The sequence below is a fragment of the Coturnix japonica genome, chromosome 35 (genome assembly GCF_054131305.1).
Source record: "Coturnix japonica strain WE chromosome 35, WE-NBRP24, whole genome shotgun sequence".
Lineage (NCBI taxonomy): Eukaryota > Metazoa > Chordata > Aves > Galliformes > Phasianidae > Coturnix > Coturnix japonica.
Genome location: NC_140697.1, coordinates 3365502 through 3380959, shown reverse-complemented (window position 1 = coordinate 3380959; position 15458 = coordinate 3365502).

Sequence of the window (15458 nt, the reverse complement as noted above, 5' to 3'; positions counted from 1 at the left end):
CAGCGGTGCCAGTGCCAATGCCCTGTGACTATAGCTCGGTGCCCAGCACTACTCTTCCCTGCTGCCTATTTGATGTGTCTCATCCTCCAAGTTTTTTCAGCTCTCCTAAGTAAATGGCCATGGTTAAGGGCATGTTTTCAGCAGGCCATTTGGGCACAAACTACTCCCACTGCCCTCCAGATTTCTCCATCCCTTGCTCTTTGTTCAGTCAGATACCTCCCAATTATCTGATTTCTGACTTTCAGGGGGATTACTGGAATTTGTTCCATCTCCCCAAATTCTGAGAATCAGTGAGAATGTGTTAACCCGTCTCAATGTGTGAAATACTCAGATGTCCTGATCAATTTTAAGTTGATACCTCTCAACTACCTGGCTGATCTATCCCAGGGAGATTACTGGAATTTGCTCTATCTACCAGAGTCTGATGGCCTCTGTTGTCAACTACTTCACTGTGATTCAATCTATCCTATCCTACCTCAGAATAAATCATTTCTTTTAAAAGTATTCCATATGAAAGACAAACTTCAATAGATGCAGCTTGAACATGGCATGCAGTTGATCACTGTGTTTTACTGTTCATTCAATTGCATCACCTTTCCTTCCATTTGCTGGCCAGATAAAAAAGAGAAATCTTTCCTTTTCCATGTGTAGCTGGTTCTCTGAGGAAAGCCAGTGGGAGTTGGTGCAAAGCAGTTTTAACACTGAGCGGATGAATGCAGAGGAGAAGAGTGATGTGAAGAAAAGTGATGCAAGTCCCATAGGTCCATTGTGAGCAGAAATTGGGTAGGGAGGTTGAGAAGGACCTTTGTCAACACAGTAACAGTACAGAACTCATTGGGACATCCTGGATTGGTATCAGTTGCACAGTGCAGCTTTAATGTCTTCTTTAAACCCAACTATAAATAAATAGACAATAAATTTATACTGGATTCTTTAAGCTCTCTCCAGATATCCCTCCTTTTTGCTGAACAAGTTCTGATAACCTGAAGAAGATAACAAGATGGCATAAGGCACAGGAGATTCTTTAGGTTATAATGGGCCCCAGGGTGCATTTGATGCTGAGTTCATCAGCCTCTAGTGCAGAGAGAAGTTTGCACAAAGTGCTCAACAAGACAAAGTCAGAAGTAACAGTGAAGTTTCTTGGAGTATTAATGGGCCCACTGAAGGCCATTACCAAGTAAGCTTCCCAAGGGGCTTGTTAGAGAAGATAACTGGAAGCCATGACTAAAGGCAGGCAAAGGCACTGGCATGCTAAGAAACCTCTCCTTTGCCTTATGAAGCAGACAGGTCAAGCCCTGATTGCAAGACCAGTGGTAGAGAGATCCTGTCTCTCATGTTGGCTCCGGGCATTTCCTGGGGCAATGGGTTGGAATTATGTATGATGTTAAATGAAAGACATGGGGACAGAAGATCCCAGGCTCTACATGTGGTGCAAGGACGCTGTGAGGTTCATGTCCCATATGAGACCTATGTTTCATTGCAGGATGTGAGCAGGGATGTGAGAAGGGCCCAGTCTGAACAAGCAGCCAATCCCTGTGAAACTCTGAACTTCAGATCTCTCGGTTTCAGTGCCCTCCTTTGCACATTCTCCCAGAGTTTGAAGTCCTTTATGTTCTGTGGTGCCCAGAACATAGTGAGGCAGTAGCAATGCAGAGCAGAGGGATGATCCTTTCCCTCACCCAGCTGGCAATAAGTTGCTTCATGCACTCCAGGGGACTGTTGTCTTTCCTGGCTGCCTTGGCACACTGCTGACTCACATTCAGTGTGATGCTGACCAGCACCCCAACCCTTTCCAGTCAGAATCCTCTCCAGTGTCCCATATCCAGTCAGTGTGTATGTCCAGCATTGCCCCTACCCAGGTGCACAATCAGGCACTTGTTCTTGTTGTACTTTATGCACTTGGTGCTTAGTACCAACTGGTACCCACTTCTCTGACTTGTCCACATCTCTCTGCAAGTCCTCTCCACCCTCAGTGGAGGCAACAGCACCTCCTCATCTGGTCTCATCAGCAAACTTGCTCAGAACGTCTTCTAGTCCTGCATTCAAGTCATCTGCATAAACATGAAAGGAAAGTGGCCCCAAAATGGAACCCTTGGGACCAGGGACATCTACCAGCCTGATGGAACCCACTGACTATAATCCTTTGGGACTGACCTACTGGCCAACTGCTCACCCACCACATTGTGTTTCTGTCTAGCCATATGCAGAACATTCTGTCCAGAAGGTTGTTGTGAGAAACAGTATCAAAATCTCCACTGAAATCCTCAAGGATTACATCAACTGGCTTCCCTTGGTCAACTAAACGGATAACTGTGTCACAAAATGAGCTTAAATTAAACAGGACCTTCGCCTCACAAACTTGGGTTGGCTGCGACCAATGACAGAATTGTCCTTCAGCTGTTTTTCCATAACTCCCACCATCATTTTCTCCATAATTTTACCAGGCTCTGGACTGACAGGTCCATAATTGCCCATGTCATCTTTCTTGCTCTTCCTTACAATGAGACAACATTTGCCAGCTTCCTGTCAGCTGGCATGACCCTAGACTTCTATAGATGCAATTGAAATGAGAGCCCAGAGCACACTAAGTTTTCATCATTGAAAGAAAGTAGATGTGCCATAGCTTTGCAATGCCTTGAACTCCAGAGTATGCCACAGATGGAGCAGAGGGGAAGATTTGCCTCTTCTGTAGTGAACTCATTCTTTTGGTAAGCAGAATAACACTACCTGATACATGGGGACTGTGTCTCTGCTCTGCTCTGCTCAGCTCACAGGGCAGCGGTCTGGCAGGGTGTTGCTCTCATGTCAATGCAGGTAAACTCACTTTAATCCTTTTTCCTCTGTAAATGCTTCCTCTATTTCTATGCTCAGATACACTTCCACATTCCCTCAACTACACTTTCATATATCATTAACAATTACACTTTCTTATACCATCAAAACAGTTTGTCAAAACGTACAGTACTTCAGTTCACATAAACTCCCTTAATACAGTCTGTATTCTTCAGTTATAAACACTGTGCCACAGAACCAGCACTGATTGAACCACCTCCCTCACACACTTCCTCGCAAGCAGTACATAGTATTACATAAATGGGTTGACACTCATTGGTCGGGTGGAATGTACACCTCTCCTCAGGACAATCTTACTAATCTACAGAGTACAAACTCCCGTCTTCTTACATACAAGCAGAAAGTACATATGAGTGGACACACAACACAGTCTTTCACTTTGTCCGTGTCTGGCCATTTCCCTCACAGGAGGAAGGAAACATGGATCGGGACTCGGCACTCACCCTGCAGCTGTTCTGTGTCTCACTCACACCACACTCACTCTGACATTTAGATCAAAAACCATGGTTTATTCATACTACACAATGCTGACAACGTTTTCTAGCTGGAATCTTAATAACACTCATACTCTGGTCGACCAGTTGCAAACGTTAATGTTTTTCCCAGAGTCGGCTTGACACACGGTACCAAACACTTAAAGCAGATGATAATATTGAGAGACCAACCTAGGTCCCTCCTATTGCCAACCACCTGGGAGAGAGTATTTGTTCTTGTTTCCATTCATATGACATACAGTTCCCTTTCATAGGAACTCACCCAAGGAGTCTTCCTACCCCAGCTGGCAACCAAAGCCATGAGCTCACCTCCCTGGGAGCAGCACGTATGGCTGTAAACCGTGTAGGATGTCTCCTCAAGACATATGGGCTCCACTTACCATACACATACCTGGTCCACCTATGGGTGGTCCTTGTCTGTCCCTGCAGTGATCAGGTGAGGAAGTGAGTCCTTCAGAGAAATCTCAGGGTGCGCCAAAAGTGTCTCCCTCTCAGCTGGTCCTGCAGCGAACAGAGCTGGTCCCACCTGGGCCGCCAAATTGACTGCAGGAATTGAACTCTATAACCTCTATAACTGATACAGTCTCCCATGACATACTTATAACAAAGCTGAGGAAGTATGGGATAGGTGATTGGACAGTGAAGTGGGTCGAGAATTGGCTGACTGGCAGAGTGCAGAGGGTTGTCGTTGGCGGTGCAGTGTCTGGCTGAGGGCCTGTAACGAGCGGCATCCCCCAGGGGTCTGTGCTCAGTCCGGTCTTGTTCAACATCTTCATCAATGACCACCCTCAGCAAGTTTGCTGATGACACGAAGTTGGGAGGATTGGCTGACACGCCTGAAGGCTGTGATGCCATTCAGCGAGACTTGGACAGGCTGGAGAGCCGGGCAGTAAGAAACCGGATGAGGTTTAACAAAAGCAAGTGTAGAGTCTTGCACCTAGGGAGAAATAATTGCATGCACCAGTACAGGCTGGGGGAAGAGCTGCTGGGGAGGAGCTCTGCTGAGAGGGACCTGGGCGTTTTGGTGGACGACAGATTGACCATGAGCCAGCAGTGTGCCCTTGTAGCCAAAAAAGCCAATGGCATTATGGGGTGCATTAAAAAGAGCGTGTCCAGCAGGTCGAAGGAGGTGATCCTCCCCCTCTACTCTGCCCTGGTGAGGCCTCATCTGGAATATTGTGTCCAGTTCTGGGCTCTCCAGTACAAAAAAAGACAGGGATCTCTTAGAAAGAGTCCAGCAGAGGGCCACTAAGATGGTGAAGGGCCTGGAGCATCTCCCCTATGAGGAGAGACTGAGGGAACTGGGTCTGCTTAGCCTTGAGAAAAGAAGGCTGAGAGGGGACAGGATCCAGGTTCTATAAATATTTGAGGTGTGGGGGGCAAAGTGTTGAGGCCAGACTCTTTTCAGCAGTGTGTGGAGACGGGACAAGGGGAAACAGACAGAAACTGCACCATAGGAAGTTCTGCACTAATGTGTGCAATAACTTCTTTACGGTGAGAGTGACAGAGCACTGGAACAGGCTGCCCAGGGTGGTTGTGGAATCTCCTTCTCTGGAGATATTCAAGACCTGCCTGGATGCCGAGCTGTGCGACGTGGTGTAGGGAACCTGCTTTGGCAGGGGGCTGGACTCAGTGGTCTCTGGAGGTCCCTTCCAACCCCTACAATTCTGTGATTCTGTGAATATCATGGAGTTGTTTGGATGGGGAAAGACTACCCCTTTGAATGACCTTTTGTCAGGGCATGTCCTGGGATTCCTAGGATCCTCAAAATGCAGCACTGCTTCTGTCACTGAAAAATGGGGCCCTGTGTGGGACGGAGGGAGGGTCCATGAGTCCCTGGCCCACCTGACTGAGTATTTCCATGGTCTTAGCAAAGACATACTTACAACTTGAGAATGACAGTTAGCTGTGTTCATGGTGGCATGGCCACTGCTGATGGCCTTGAACTGTCTGAACATAACTGAAGAGGCTCAGGCTGATGCAAATCAGCTATTGAATGATAGTGTTGAAAAACTGGAAAGACAGGTGGCAGTTTTGATGGGGAAAAAACCTAATTCAATCATTCTCCTATGGAAGATCAGAAGCATCTCTCTGGAAGACCATGGGGACCCTGTACAAGGGAATCTGTATAAAATGGACTCTGTAAATGAAGGCACTAAAAGGTCAGATTTTGAGGTTCCATTTGGACTAGATCTATTTGAGATCTGACTGATTGTAACCCAAAAATGAAAAAAAAAAATAAAAAAATGCAGGATAGGCTGGTGGGAGTGCCCTGACCAGTATCCAACCCCCCAAACCCTGCTGCCCATAATACAGCAGCTGAACTGATGGATATAGTACAGTGGTTTAGACAGAAACCAAGAGAGCATGCCAGCATAGCTGCTCTGGTTTTGGGACATGGAGGCAGAAAGCGCTGTGGTGAACGGACTGGAAATTTCAAAACTGACATCCATTACTACTCACCCTGCCCTCAGGCAAAGACTGTATGCTCTGTCCAACATAATGAGGATAGCCATTTGATCAGTGAATGATTTATGGCTGTGTGTCATATAACATGGCCAAATAAGAATGACATACCATTAAATATCAGCCTGTGGTCCTCTATGGAGGACTAACAAAATTATATTAGAGAATTAGGCATGAAAGAGGCAATCTATGAAGATGATTTTGAGAGCCCAGTCAATAAATTTTTCATCAGGAACGAGGGATCTCATCCTACAGCCATCACCTTTACATCAGTATGGGTCTATGTTATCCATACTGAACCCCCCAGTGGCCCTCAGGTGCTGTAATACAACAGGCTGCCCAATTGATGGGGAGACAAGAGTGCCTATGGCCAGATGCAGGCTCTGAATGGTGGTGGAAAGGTCTGAGAAAGGCAGAGAACCATCTGCTGCCATGACTTAGGCGTCCAGCCCCTAAGGTAATCCAGTCTGGACCCATTAGGGTCTTGAGACAACAAATGTTTAAAGACCAGATTAGAGCAGGAGTTCAGTTTAAAAAGATCGATGGACAGCATAATCAGGAAAAAATATCTGTTAAACAGGCCCAAGCACTGAGTATTTATAGTCCAACCTTTTCAGCCAAACTAGATGTGAATGTAACTCAAGAAGGGTCTGGATGGGGGCTCTGGCAGAGCCAGAGTTCTTTGTGAACCCCTATGAGGTTTTGGCCACAGGTTTGGCATGGAGCAGAATAAAGATACATCACAGTTGAAAAGCATTTATTGGCTACCTATTCTACACTACAGGTGGTAGAACCAGTAGCTCAGATTTCAGAGGTTATCGTTAAACAACAAGGCCAGTCCAGGGGTGGGTAAAAGATCTAACACACATCTCTATGATGGGGGTGGCGCAATCACAAGCAGTGGTGCGCTCAGTTGTTCTGCTTGCCTGCTCCTCAAGGAGTTAGGAGAAATTTGTGCCTGTTGCGTGTTCGAGTGCATGCGCAATGCCATGTGGAGGGCTTATCGCAATAAAGATTGGCGGATTTGCTGCGTAGACCGGTCAGAACTCAGATCTGCGTTGTGCTTCCTGTGGCACCAAACGCCCAACAGTGGCAGTTCCGTGTATTGGCCAGCAGGTGGCAGCAGAGACCACGGAAAGAACGTCTGCGGGACAGACCCTGGGGATCCGTTCTCTTTTGATTATAGGGGAAGAACACAAAGATGGAAGAGGAGGGAAGGGGGAAAAAAAAAAGAAAAAAAGAAAAAACCAAACCACAGCAAACAAATAAAAACTTCTCCAAACGTAGCAAACTTGAATGTCTGTCAATAAATAAATGAGTAATTGAATTGATGTCCGTTTCAGACAGTCCCCTGTAGAATCAGGGTAAGGGTTAGGATTAGAGTTACATTGCAGGTTAATGCTGTTATCTTTACAGCTCCTGTGAGGGTTGGGGTCTGGGTCAGGTGTTTAAAAAATGAAATGAAAAAAGAATTAAAAAAATATATTGAAAGCTTCAGATTTCCTTAATCTTTGTGGGAATCATATAATGTGCAACTCAGATCTACCTCTTCGTGCAGTGACTGCCTGTAAATTTGCTAGAGCCCAATATAATATGGCCTTGTGCTTTCCGCTAACTCACCTTCATTTCATTTTCATTAAATTTGCTTGGTAGGCAGATTTTGGTGTGTGGATATTTTAAAACAATCTGACATTGGCAAAAAATTAAAAATAAATAAATAAATGCACGACAGCATCAATTGTATCAATTTTTATAGATAAGAAGAGCAGTTTTCCTTAGTTTTCTGTGCCTCTTTACTTTCTTACCCTCTCCCCTTCTGTGAGAAACTCTCAAAGTCAAAGATTTCTAGTTAGGCAAAGATGGCAGCGATAGCAGCAGTGCTTATTCATTACTGCAATACTGCGCGCACATCCCCTGTTGGCAAGGGAGAAACTGCACACCAGTCAGTGAAATCAATTCTGTTCTGTGCCCTAAACCCAATGCAGGTGATGCTCTCATGGCTCTCATTGGTTGAGCATCTCAGGCTCACAGACTCCTCGAGACTGTGGCTAGGATTCATTTCCATATAAGGTCAATTACCAACCTCTTGTTTTTAGGTCTGCCTTGTACTTTTCTGCGGACAGAGAAGGGCAATGTTTCCAAAAGTCAGTACATTCATTCTGTCCTGTGCTGGGCTCTACCCACCCTGTGTATTTATCTTGTGCTTGTCTCAATTCTACCCATGTCCGAATGCCCCCAGTCTGAACTTAACTCTGTTCAGCAACTTTCTTGGTGCAAAAACTACTTATACAGCTGTTTTACAAGAGGGTTATACATTCAGTTAGGGCCTACACTATGTACTGAAAATACTGGAAACTTCCACTGCAAAAACACAATCTACCTCTCCCATCTGTGCAGCCTTGCAGACCCAGAGCACGCCAGGTTATTTCTGCTTTCATAGCATTTGCATGCTGTAGGGTGAGCACAAGGTTCTGCTGCTTGATTCTTCTGCAAGAGCTGCCTACCGGCAAATGGTTGCAGGGATGGAGGATGTGACAGAAAGCATTTGTCTCCACAAGAGCAGAGTTACATTCAGTGCAGAGTGTGAGAGTCAGGTTGGTGTGGAAAAGCACTGACACGCTGGGGATGATGCAGTGCTCACATGTCTAACACTCACAGACATTACTGTCAGAAGGATGGTGCTGTGTTGTGCTTCTACCTTTGGCAGCCCCTGGAGAAATGCTGTGGCACACAGAACACCTTTGTATTGCACTGACTGCTGCCACGCAGCATGGATTTAACACACCAAATCCAGAGGAGCATGACTGCATCTAACTGCCCTGAGAAAAACTACTGTAGCTGAAGAGATGAGGAGGCAGCTGCTCATCTGCAGAACAAGCAGCACTGCCAGACATTGGGCCAGGTGAACACCTCCTGCTGCAGCGTGATGATGACAGGGCTGGAGATGATCTGCAAAGCCAGCTTAAAAGTGGGAGACGTGAGTCAACATGGCAGGAGGACAGAGGTGTTAGGGAGCAGCCAAGGCATCAAAGAGTATCAGAAGGCTTTGAAAAGTATCACAAAGCGACAGCCAGGAAGACTGGGATTATCATGAGCAGCAACCTGGATGCTAGAGATTATTTGCTGCCATACAAAATGGTAGAGATCTTGCTGCAGACATCCCAAAGCCAGGCAAAATGGGAACCCAGAGCTCTGCCTGCACGAACCCCACAGCCAGAGTGTTGCAAGCTGAGCTGCCTTGCTGTTTGTTGCATTCATCCCAATCCCTGTGAATGAAGACTCGGAATGCAGTCAAGGCGATGACTGAGCATGAGAGTGACTTTATTCAATAAAAGACAGGAGGGCTTGAGAGGTCAAGGGTGAAGATGGGACTCCTCTTGTCAAGATGAGAGTGGCTCAGAGCTTGTGCTGCTGCCTGGTGCCTGGGACTGGCAGCCTGACTCCAAGTCCCCATCTAAGATGCTCAGCTTCACCTCACTGATGCTGACCTGCTCCTGCATGGTGGTGCTGCTGTTGGGGCACTCGGGCTGTGCTTGGGATGGGCAGCACTGCAAAGGCGCTGAGTCACAATCCAGGCAGGTGACTGCTGTGTCTGGCAGGCTCATGTCAGCATCTTCAGCAGAGCCAGGAGATATGAGAGCATGAACGTGGATGAGCCCCTTGTGTCCATCACTGTTACCATGTGGAAGGCTGTCATCCGAATTGCAGCGATTTGTGCTTAATAAGAACTCTCCATTGATGGAAACACACTGCACATCACTACTTGGTTTGGATCATTGGGGTTGACAAGGGCTCGAATTATCTAGGAAGGCACAGAAACACAAGGGTTAGTGTCAAACGTTTGCAAGTTGAATCATGCAAGAGGTTGCTGATACTTGGTAATAGAGTGGCGGCAGGACGAAGCAAATAAGCTTGAAGCAACAGAGCCACTGTCTTGAAAGTGATCCTCGTGCAGGTCCATAAGTTTTGACTCTGCCTGGACTTCATATGGGGCAGTATGACATCACAAAGGGGTGATATGATGTCACAAATGGGCATTATGACGTCACAAATAAGCATTATGATGTCACAAAAGGGCACTATAATGTCAAAAAGGGGCATTATGACATCACAAATAAGCATTATGACGTCACAAAGGGCATTATGACATCACAAAGGGGCATCGTGATGTCACAAAGGATTGTTATGACGTCACAAAGAGGCATTATGACATCACAAAGGGGCATCGTGACGGCAGAAAGGGGCATCGTGATGTCAGAAAGGAGCATTATGACATCACAAAGGGCATTATGACATCACAAAGAAGCATTATGATGTCACAAAGGGGCATTATGACATCACAAATAGGTGTTACCATCACCCTGCGCCCAACTCCTCTCTCCCTCCTATGGGCTCCCTCTCCCACCAATCCCCGATCTCCCCTCCCCTTAGGCATTGAATTCTCTTCTCACTACCTCCTCCCAGTCCTCCCCTAGGAACAGAAACCATTCAGATTCTACAGCAAACTACAGCATCTGCACTGCAAGAGCACACTGAACCACCTGCAACAATGAAACACGGTTTTGGAGAGTGGGTTTGAAAACACACCTTTAGACAGCTGTCTCCCTGTAGCCAAAAGGAAACCAAGCAGCAAAAGAAGAGTCCAGCCTGAAACATGCCCATGCTACTAGCCCAGGTTTTTCACAGTCAATGCAGAATCCATCCTGTTCATGAGGTGACAAATGACCAGTGGGTCTCCCCTTGCTCCACCCCTTCTCCTTCAAAGCCAGAAAAAGAAAGAAAAAACAAGCTTCTGTACAGCTGCCGTTATTTCTGACAGCGAGTGTAATCACAGAATCATAGAATGGCCCGGGCTGGAAGGGACCTCAAGGATCATGAAGATCAATCGCCTCCCTGTCCCTGCTGGCCATCCCCTCTTCTGATGGAGCCCAGGGGACCATTTGCTCTCTGAGCTGCAAGAGCACGCTGATGGCTCACGTTCTGTTTTTCATCCACCAGGACCCCCAGGTCCTTCTCTGCGGGGCTTCTCTTAAGGACTGCTCCTCCCAGGCTGTACAGATGCCTGGGATTCCTCCAGCCCAAGTGCAAAACCTTGCACTTTGCTGTGTTCAACCTCATTAGATTCACCTAGGCCAACCTCTCGGTTGAGCTCCCTCTGAATGGCATCCCTTCCTTCCACTGCATCAGCCGCACCACTCAGCAAACAGCAGAGGGTGCACTCCATTGCATCATTGGTGTCACTGATAACCATGTAAAAAAGCACTGGTCCCAAGACAGACTCCTGGATGACACCACTTGTTATTGGCCTCCACCTGGACACAGAACCATGAATCACCACCCTCTGTCTGTGGCCTTTCAACCAATCCCTTATCCACCAGGTGGTCCACCTGTCAAATCCACATCCCTCCAGTTTAGAGATAAGGATGTGGTGGAGGGCCATGTCAAAGATCTCGCTCAAGTCCAGGTCAATGAAATCTGTTACCTTCCTTTTGTCCACAAATGCCGTCACTCCATCATAGAAGAGCACCAGATTGGTTAGGCATGGCCTTCCCCTGCTAAAGCCACGCTGACTGTCTTGGATCACATGCTCATTCCTTATGTGATCAAGCATGTCTTTGAGGCGGATCTGTTCTTCACCATCTTCATCACAGTTCTACATTTGAATCAAATAATTGGTGTTGCTGTCACCAAGAAAACCTCTTTGTCTTCTACTCCTGCTGCACATCTGTGCTTTCACCAGAAGCAAAGGGAGAGGCCACCTCCTAGATCCAAATTTTAAGAAACCAACACCCAATAGGTGTCATCTGAAGTAAAATAGGAGAGAAATTAAGATGACTCTTTTGCATCCAGCTTGGATCACTCCCTCACTCAGGCACACCACCATCAGATCAAGGAGATGCTGCCTTCAGCTTAGAGACTGTATGGGAAATCACAGCTTGAACCTCTGATTAATCAGCTGAGGCAAGTGTTGGGCCAGCTGCGGGAGCACAGGTGAGAGTAATCTAGCTGTGCTCCCAGAAGGGGTGGACCTCGACTGCACCTCTTCTGAGACCTCACCTCATTTAAAGGCTGACCACCACTAAGGCAGAATCTCTTGGAGACTGCTCCCCAGTTGAGACTGCCTCAGCTTTCTGGTCAAGGCACCAACATTGGTGAGTTTTCCTTTGCTAATAATCTTTGACTATTTACCACCATCTTGGTTAACATCTTTTTACTAGCCACCCTTACAGAGACCATAAGGGCTTGGGCTTCCAAACTCTCAGCAAGCATTTGGATCAGACAGCTTCCTGCTGGGGAGCCCCCTGCATCACTGCTGCCTCCTTTCGTACTGGACCTGCAGATGCTTCAGAGCTCATTAGCATGGACTTCCTTCCTCCCCTCAGCAGCTGCTCCTGCACTCACCTTCATTCCTACTCAGATACCGGCCGCTTCCAGCACCAGCTGACCTGCAAGACACAGAAAGGAAAGGTGGGAGTCATGCAAACGCAGAAGCCCAAGGCTGTGTCACCACCACGTATGGTAGCCTCGGGAAGTCAGCTGCAACTACATCCTTTCTCAGAATGGAAACAGGCACCGTCAATTAAGTGTGACCTCTGAACTCATTGCCACCATCAGAAATAGGCACTGAAATCGCTCACTTCACTGCAGCTGGTTCCCTCCTGATTTTGGGTAAATGCGGACACTGTCTTGAGGGCTACCAGAAAAACGACATCAACTTCATTGTAGTTGGTTAAGCTTGGAAGCTGGACTTGAGCAAGAAAAGTTTCTCAGCTCAGAATCACAGAATTATCAAGGTTGGAGAAGACCTACAAAATCATCTGGTCCAACCATTACCAATACTTCCCGGATAAATCATACCTCTCAACACAACATCCAAATGTTTCTTGAGCACTCCCATGGTCGGTGACTCCACCACCTCCCTGGGCAGTGCTATCCAATGCCTGAATACCCTTTAGGGGAAGTAATATTTCCTAATGTCCAGCCTGAATCTTTCCTGGCACAGCTTAAAACCATTCCCTCTAGATCTATAACTGATCACACGAGAGAAGAGGCCAAACCCCAGCTCACTACAACCTCCCTTCAGGATGTTATAGAGAGTTATAAGGTCTCCCCTGAGCCTGCTCTTTTCCAAGCTGAACAATCCTAGTTCCCTCAGCAGCTCCTCGTAAGGTTTGTGCTCCAGACCCCTCACTACCTTCGTAGCTGAAGACGTTCCAGAACCGCAAGGTTTTCTTGCAGGGAGGGGCCCAAAACTGAATAGGTCAAACATCCTTCTCTCCATCATTGCTGTCACGTGGAAGGCTGTCCTTGGAACTGCAGTGACTCATGCATCCTAACTGCACTCCATTGATGGAAGCACAACGTGCATCATTGCAACTTGCTGGTGGGTTCCTGTATTGGCAAAGGATCGATTCACCTGGAAAGAGTAGATACACAGCATTTAGCGTCAAACTTTCACTGTCCAAGGAGGCAAAGGCTTGGTGCCTGACATCTTTGGTTGACCCCTGTCTTTCCCAAATGAGTCTCTTGTCAACACAAGATCTGGGCCTGCACGAGGATCACTTTCAAGACAGTGACACTGTTGCTAGAAGCTTATTGGCTTCTGCCCACCACCACTACATAGCCAAATGGCAAGAACCTCTTTAATGGTTCATCTTGTGAACGTTCGACACTAACCGTTGTGCATCTACTCCTTCCTAGGTGACCCGAGCCCTTGTATATCCCCAAGACGCAGGGCATGTTACGATAATGCATCCAGTGATTCCATCAATGAAGAGCTGTTGAGAAGCACAGGATGCTGCAGTTCTGATGAAAGCCTTCCATATAACGTCAGTTATGCAGAGAAGAATGTCATCATTGTTGAAGCCCTCATTCATCCTATCCCTCCAGAAGCTCCTGACCTGAGCCTACCAGATGCCACAGTTACAAGCCTGGACTGTGGCCTGGTGCCTTTCCAGGACAGCCCAGCCCAAGCGCAGCCTGACTGCCTCGACAGCAACACCTCCAAGCAGGACCAGGACAGCGTTACTGAAGAGCAGCCGAGCCTCTTGGAGGGGGACTTGGAGTCAGGCCTCCAGTCCCAGGCACCAGGCAGCAGCTCAAGCTCTGAGCCACTTTCCCCTTAACATCAGAGGATGAGTCCCATCTTTACCCCAGACCTTTCATTTCCTCCTTTCTCCTATTGAATAAAGGCACGCTCGTGCTCAATCAACGCCTTGACTGCATTCCGAGTCTTCATTCGCAGAGATTGGGATGAGTGCAAGAAACATCAAGGCAGCTCAGCTTGCAACGCTCTGGCTGTGGGGTGCGTGCAGGGACACTGTAACCATACAGGGAAAGGCTTCCACTGCTTCCTCAAGCTGTAGTCCAGCCCTGCTACTGCTCTGTGGCACAAAGCCCTGAGGGATGTTCCATATTGTTAACCTAAGTGAAGCCAGCTTCATGCACTGTGTTTTGTTGTTGCTGGGTGAGAGGGGGATGCACGTTGGTGAGAAGATGAGCATTGCTGGATCTGCCACGAGTGTCCCTTCTGCCTCTAAGAATATGTCCTAAGTAGGATGGGAACACTGCTGGCACTTCCTCATTGCACGTGCTTGGAGGATCTTCAGTTCTTGCACATTCAGGATGTCTGTCAGTGACTACGAGGAAATTCTCAAGTACTAGGAATTCCATGAAACAGTTGGAACGGGTAAGTGTCATCTTTGTACAGAAACAGCACGCCTAACAGTCTGTCTCAGCACTCTAGAATTAATCTGAGAATAGATTAACAGCTCTTGTCAGTTCTCTAAGTCAGGTTTCATTTGGATAAAGTTGAAATGGAATTTCTGAAACCAGTTGGAAATTGATGGTGCTGATTACCTCTTCATCTAATTAAAGCATTACGCACTTTCTGTTGGGAGAGAAAGTTACAGTACTCCACTCCATTCCAGTGGATTGCAGGAGAGAATTGAAGGGGGAAAGAAAACACAAAGTAGAACTCATGTGTTGAGATAGAATTATTTACTGAGATAGAGAAAAGGATAATAGTTATGATGAATGCAAAAGCAATTGCTCGCCACCTACCAATCAGTGTCCAGTTAGCCTCCTAGTAGTGGAAGAGATTTACATGAAGTTCTACCCCCTTCAAAACTCCTTCCACAATATGTCATATAGTATGGAATATCCTTTGGCCAGTTTAAGTCAGCTGTCCTAGTTCTGTTCCTTCTCACTTCCTTGGGCTCTCAGCTGAGATTGACTGTGGCTCTGTACAACGCTGCCTGGCAGCAGCTGTAAGCATCACTGCGCTATCTCCATTGTTTCTCTAAAATGAAAACGTAGTATTAAATCAGACACTGAAGAAAATAATTCAGTTCCAGCCGAAACTCAGACAATAACTTGTGCTTAGGATTGTTTCCCTACAGGAAATGTTAGATAATTACTGCTACTTGGTACTGTGTCCTGTAGCTGAGCTGGATTATGTTATCCTTGAAGAAGTGTCTTCCTCTGAAATGGGAGTAAAACATGATGCTCCTAATGAGCGGAGCAGGGACACAGATCTGATCTGAGTGTTGGTTTCACATTTTTGTGATGCTCTTTGCTGCAGTTTGTATCTCGAGAGAAGCCCTTGTGGTGTCAGTCTGTTGTGTAACCTGCTCTAGTTTTGTG